Genomic DNA, 6,100 nt, shown 5'->3' with positions numbered 1-6,100 from the left:
GAATCCTGACCAGGACGCACAACTTGAAATGTATAATAATTTAGTTTTACGGGTCACTGCTAGAATAATAATGATCGATAAATACAAAAAACAAAGCAAGAATTCAGTGCATGCGCTGTATAGCCATATATTGCTTAGCCTGCCAGTACATGAAAGTATCTCAAATTAGACAGAACTTGCAAAACTTGGGGTTTAGCTACAGATCTAAGACAGAGGGAGAGACATCAGGGGAGGATAGGTAGATCTGGGTGTCATTGGCATACAGTGGGTATAGAAAGCGAAAGGTTGAGATGAGTTTGCCAATTGAGGTAGTGTAATGCAAGAACAGAAGGAGTCCTAGAACTGAGCCTTGGGGTACCCTGACTGAGAGGGAAAGTCTTACTGCAGACAGAGATGTTGAAGGTATGATTGGAAAGGTAGTGTTAGGACTTACCTGCCCTCGCTTCCCACTACTTCCCCTTCTGCTCTAGCGGCTGCTATACCCGCTGGCATGAAGCAGCCTCCTTGACCGTGCAGCAGACCATGCTGCCTCCCATTGAGGAATGCAGGGTCACATGACCTAGTAAGGGTGGTCTCAGCAGAATGTTGAGAGAGGAGCTAAGACACTTAGTTGGGTGTAAACAAATCTTTCAATAATGCTTGGAGACAGGAGGAAGAAGAGGTGGGACAGTAGTTGGACAGATCAGTCAGGTCTAAGGAGGGCTTTTTCTCCAAAGATGACATGTCTTAGTCACCCTGTGCTCATTGGGGGGCACAGGGTGACCGGGAAACCCCATCCGGAATCAGACTCCCATGTACTAGCCAGCTATGGGGGCTCTACAAGCCAGGAAATGCTCAATGCGCCTGACCGGGATCTAGCCTTCCTTGGGACCTGGGCTCCTAGACTGACCAACCGTTCCTTTCCTATCGGGTTTTTTAGTAATAATTTGTTAGCAAAGACTAAAGGTGTAGCTGTGCTTTTGTCTATTAGAGTTCCTGTAGTGTTTGCTATCGCTTTATGATCAAATAGCCAGAGTTGAGCAAGCACATAAAAGCCTCCATGTCTTGAAAATTTAATAAAAACTATGTTATAAAAAAAAAAAAAAAAAAAGCCTCCATGTCAGGAAGCGACCTGCAGCTCCTTTTAACTTTGCATAGAGAGCTGGCCACTATCCTTAACCGTAGGATGCACTGTTCCTTCATACGCACCAAGGCCTTGTTATATGAACATAGGAACAAAACGGGCAAGTACCGGGCTAGGATTCGTTCCCCTGACGACCAGATCCGAACCCTCCCTTCCGACATTGCTAGGTGCTTTTGGAATTATTTTGAGGCACTGTACAATATCCGCTCGGGTGACTCTGGCCCGGTGTCCCCAAACAGATTGTCGGGGGTCCGATTGTACCTGGAAAGGACGTTACACAGGGCAATCACTGCAGAGGAAGCGGCGTCTCTGGATTCTCCGCTTACACTACCGGAGCTTATGTTAGCTCTTAAGTCCTCTCAATCAGGAAAATGCCCAGGCCATGATGGGCTATCTCTGAAGTATTACTCGCTCTTGGGTCCCCATTTTGTAAGTGCATTTAACTACATTCTGGAGGGTGGTCGTATCAACGATCATATTTTGATGGCTTAGATCGCATTGATTCCCAAGGGGGGGTAAGGACCAGTGGTGGGATTCAATTTTTTTAGTAACCATTTTCGAGATTTCGTACTAAAAAATGAAAACCTCACACACACACAGGCAATCTCTCTCACACACACACTGAGGCAGTCTCTCACACACACACATTTAGGCAGTCTCTCACACACTCAGGCAGTCTCACACACACAGACTCAGGCAGTCTCTTACACATGCACACAGACTCAGGCAGTCTCTCTCTCGCGCACACACAGACTCAGGCAGTCTCTATCTCTCACACACACAGACTCAGACAGTCTCTCGTACACTCACACAGGCAGTCTCTCTCTCACATACACACAGACTCAGGCAGTCTCACACACACAGACTCAGGCAGTCTCTCACACACGCACACAGATTCAGGCAGTCTCTCACACACGCACACAGAGACTCAGGCAGTCTCTTACACACAGAGACTCAGATAGTCTCTCTCACACAGAGACTCAGACAGTAACACATAAATAAGTAAAATCTACTGTAAAAAATGCACTTTGAACAATTTCAAGCTGTTTAGCAAATATATATATATATATGAAAAGCAGTTAATCAAAGTGTTCAATAGAAGTCTGGAAAAAGTATGCACTGGTGCTTTTTAGATAATTGATTGTGAATTGTTTAAGCACCAGTGCATACTTTTAATTACCATTAATTAATCCCATTAATTAAATCTGTCCCCAGTTTCCCATAGGCATCATTGTCATTAAATAGCTTCCCATAGTCCCATGTTTAGTGACAAAGATGCCTACGGGAAACTGGGGACAGAATTTGCCTTTGCCCCCAGATTCCCATTGACATCTTTGTTACTAAACATGGGACTATGGGAAGCTATTTAGTGACAAAGATGCCTATAGGAAATTGGGGACAGAGTTTGTCTTTGCCCCCAGTCTCCCATAGCCATCTTTGTCCCAGCCTCCCACTGCCAAGCATGCCCCCAGTTACTTCAACTTACCTGACCGTTGGATTCCCGCTGTCAAACATCTGTGCGATGCAGACAACCCTGCTGCTGCTGCCGGCGGCTCCACCCATCCTCCTCACTGAACGGGGCTGGCACCGACCACAAAGGAGATTGAGCAGCGCTGGTGCCGCCCACAAAAGTTATTGAGCGGCGCCAGCTGACTCACTTCTATTTCGAATCGACAGGGGTGGCATTTTAATAAGCCATCCCTGTTGATCGGAAATAGAATTGAGTCAGCTGGCCAGCGCGACTCAGTGACCTTCGTGGGCGGTGACAGACCCGTTCAGTGAGGAGGGTGGGCGGAGCCACCGGCAGCAGCGGGGTTGTCTGCATCACACAGACGTCCGCTGCTGCCGGAAAGGAGGATCCAAGTCCCCTGCAGCGCTGCGGGGGATCTGGATCCTAAACCCAATTATAGGCTGCACAACCACTTTAAGTGGGGGGAAAGTGCGGCCTATAATAGGGTAATTAAGAAACGGTTCGCACGAACCGGTGCAAACTGGCTGAATCCCACCACTGGTAAGGACCCTGGGCAGTGTGGCAGCTATCGACCTATCTCTTTGCTGAATGTTGATCTGAAGCGGTTTGCCAAGATCCTGGCCAACTGGGTGAAGCCCTTTATGGCCTCTCTGATTCATCCAGACCAGACGGATTTTGTCCCTAGCCGTGAGGCCCGAGATAGTACCATTAGGGCTTTGTCCCTTATGCACTACGCAAAACACACTGCCACGCCAACTTTTCTGTTGTCTACTGATGCGGAAAAGGCCTTTGACAGGGTGGATTGTCAAAGACCCGAGTATGTGTCAATGGCTCTCTCAATGGCTCTCTCTCTGCCCCTTTTTGTATCCAGAACGGAACTCCACAGCGCTGTCCATTATCACCCTTGTTGTTTATACTCTCCTTGGAGCCACTCCTTCAGGCCATCAGAATGAACCCTGATATCACAGGTTTCCAGGTTGGGAAGACACACCACAAGACTTTAGGTTATGCTGATGACCTTCTGTTTGTGATAACCCGACCACGGATTTCACTCCCGAATATCCTTCAGGAATTCTCTCTTTATGGTACCCTTACAAGTTTTAAAATTACCGTATTTGCTCAATTATATGTCAGGACTCGGGTGATCAGGTCGGGTAGGAGCCCATGCGCAGGGGATACTTGGGGTTCAGTCTGTAACCCACGGTGCATGATTATGCAAACAAAGACACCACAAGCAGAAATCCAGGTAATGCAGGGTATTTTATGTATATAACAGGACCAGCAAATAAGGGTAATACAGTCCAAGCAAGAAACGTATGGCAAAATAAAATACCGGTAATAAGTCTTTTGGCAGGGAGCCCACTTGGAAGGGCATGACAGACAGAGAGCCCGCTTGGAAGGGCACGACAGACAGCCCGCTTGGAAGGGCACGACAGACGGAGAGCCCGCTTGGAAGGGCACAACAGACAGAGAACCCGCTTGGAAGGGCACGAAAGGCATGCAGCCCGCTTGGAAGGGCACGAAAGGCACACAGCCCGCTTGGAAGGGTACGAAAGGCACACAGCCCGCTTGGAAGGGCACGACAGACAGAGAGCCCGCTTGGAAGGGCACGACAGACAGAGAGCCCGCTTGGAAGGGTACGAAAGGCACACAGCCCGCTTGGAAGGGCACGAAAGGCACACAGCCCGCTTGGAAGGGCACGAAAGGCACACAGCCCGCTTGGAAGGGTACGAAAGGCACACAGCCCGCTTGGAAGGACACAAAGCAGGGAGTCCACTTGGAAGGACACAAAGCAGGTAACCAGGAACGGTACAGGTGCAGAGCCACAGCAGGTAAGGCCCATAGACTTCAATACAAAGGCCCTGACTGAAGGGCAGGGCAGGTTCATAAAGGCAATGTAATCCAGGTAACAAGACCCAGCTGGATGTATTGACTAGGGCAAATGCTCTGAAAAATACCCCTCGTCTTATAATCGGAGTCATCTTATAATCAGACCTCAAATAGGTCTGACTATGAGACTAAGATACAGATCCCCCACAGCGCTGCAGGGGACCTGGATCCTCCTGTTTTATGCCCCCCATTTAGCAACCCCCCCAAACTTACCGGTGCTTCTGACTCCTGTTATCTTGCACTTCTTGCTGCCGGCAAGCAAGAAAGGTTGGCACTGATGTGTAGGTATAATGAAGCTGTATTGGCTGTACTTCCTAATGGTAGGCCTGATGTTGGAGGATGAACATTTTAAGATCTGGGGATTGTATTAGTGTCCATGTATTAGGTCACATATGTGGGAACCATGGTTTTTCAAGACAAAAGTAATTGTATTATATAATTCAATAAACCAACTGTGGGAGTTTTTTTACTTACTTTTTTCACTCTGGCCAATCAGCATTTACAAGGAGAAGGGACAAGTATTAGCTATATAAGTGTGCTGACTCCATTTTAACTTGTCAGTAGCAGCAGTTACAGTCTGATGAGAGTTGGAATGTGAGACAGTGACAGCTTAGCAGAGACTGAGATTGATGCTCATTGCTCAAAACCTCTTAATGACCAATGACGTGCCAGGCACGTCAAGGAAAAACAGTCAGTTAACGACCGATGATGTGCCACGTCATGGCATGTTGATTAAGACCCATTTACGCTACTAGCCAAACCTTTAATTTGTAGACAACACAAAATATTTTGTACTATCTTTCTATTGGTGACAAAACTAGGTTTTTACTAGGTTTGTGCACAGTGTGTCTTTCAGTTGTTTAAAACTTAAAACCTGTTACTAAGTAATTTAATACAGTTGCCCATTTATGCTACCAGCCACACCTGGACAAGTATTTTTTTTTTATATCTTTCTATCATATAGTTTATTATTCTTCACTGATGAATAAATAAATGGTTACAAAACTATGCATTATAATATATAGAATACATAATATTGAGGAAATTCAGTCTTGCTCCAAGGGGCTGCATGTGTCTGCCTGCCCAGTGCCCCACTACAACTGCAGCTGCTGCACCTCTTTTATTGTCCTTACTCTGGGGGAACTGTAACGTGACATCCTGTACCCTGACTGGGTACTCCCACCAAGCTGCGCTTTCTTCTGCCAACACACCAGCGGATAACCCCTTCGGCACCGGACAGAACCAGCATTTTAGAGAGAAGGGGGATGCCGGTGCACCAGAGCTGCGCTGGCACTGTGGCTAGCTTAGTGTATTCAAAGCATGTACTGTCCGTAAGAGGACAGTGGGTTATTACAGCAGCCCACCCCAAGCATTAGACAGAACCAATGTTGAGGTGAAAACAGGAGTGAGTTTTGTTGAAAACACATCAGTATATAAACAGTACACGGGGGTAATTTACATACAATAGTCACAGCAAACCACACATAGTTCTCTATGAGGCCTTCCTATGCACACAGCTCAGTATTTGCACTCGGCCCACCTAAGCCCAGTAGGGGGTCTGTGAGGAGGATGGTAAATATGGGCGTTTCCTGACTTCTGGCTGAAACCAACTGGAT

Source organism: Sceloporus occidentalis, unplaced genomic scaffold, assembly GCF_023333645.1.
Source record: "Sceloporus occidentalis isolate IW3139 unplaced genomic scaffold, rSceOcc1.0.p SCAF_30, whole genome shotgun sequence".
Classification (NCBI taxonomy): Eukaryota; Metazoa; Chordata; class Lepidosauria; order Squamata; family Phrynosomatidae; genus Sceloporus; species Sceloporus occidentalis.
This window is presented reverse-complemented; position numbering follows the sequence as displayed.